This window comes from Opisthorchis viverrini (assembly GCF_000715545.1).
Source record: "Opisthorchis viverrini unplaced genomic scaffold opera_v5_1, whole genome shotgun sequence".
In the NCBI taxonomy this organism is placed as follows: Eukaryota; Metazoa; Platyhelminthes; class Trematoda; order Opisthorchiida; family Opisthorchiidae; genus Opisthorchis; species Opisthorchis viverrini.
Genome location: NW_008751657.1, coordinates 1,157,071 through 1,157,383, shown reverse-complemented (window position 1 = coordinate 1,157,383; position 313 = coordinate 1,157,071).

Below are 313 nucleotides of genomic sequence, written 5' to 3'. Positions count from 1 at the left end.
ATCGCATGGTACACAATAGTACCGTTGGCGAGGATACCGCGTAAGAATCCTTGTATCTGTTTATCAGGATGGTCAGCTTCCTGGAAGCAACCACTGAATGCCCGGAATCTACGGAGACTCTCAGCTCCGCTAGGTATTGACCAGACAGACAACGCTCCCTCAATGTGCAGCGCGTCACAGCCTTGCATCGAACCCAGACAGCTCGAGTCAGCGTTGATCAAGGTCAGACAACGCCTCCGCAATATGCAGCACGTCGCTGCCTCGTACCAAAGCCAGACCGCGTGCGTCAGCATTGGACCAAGTTCAGACAGTG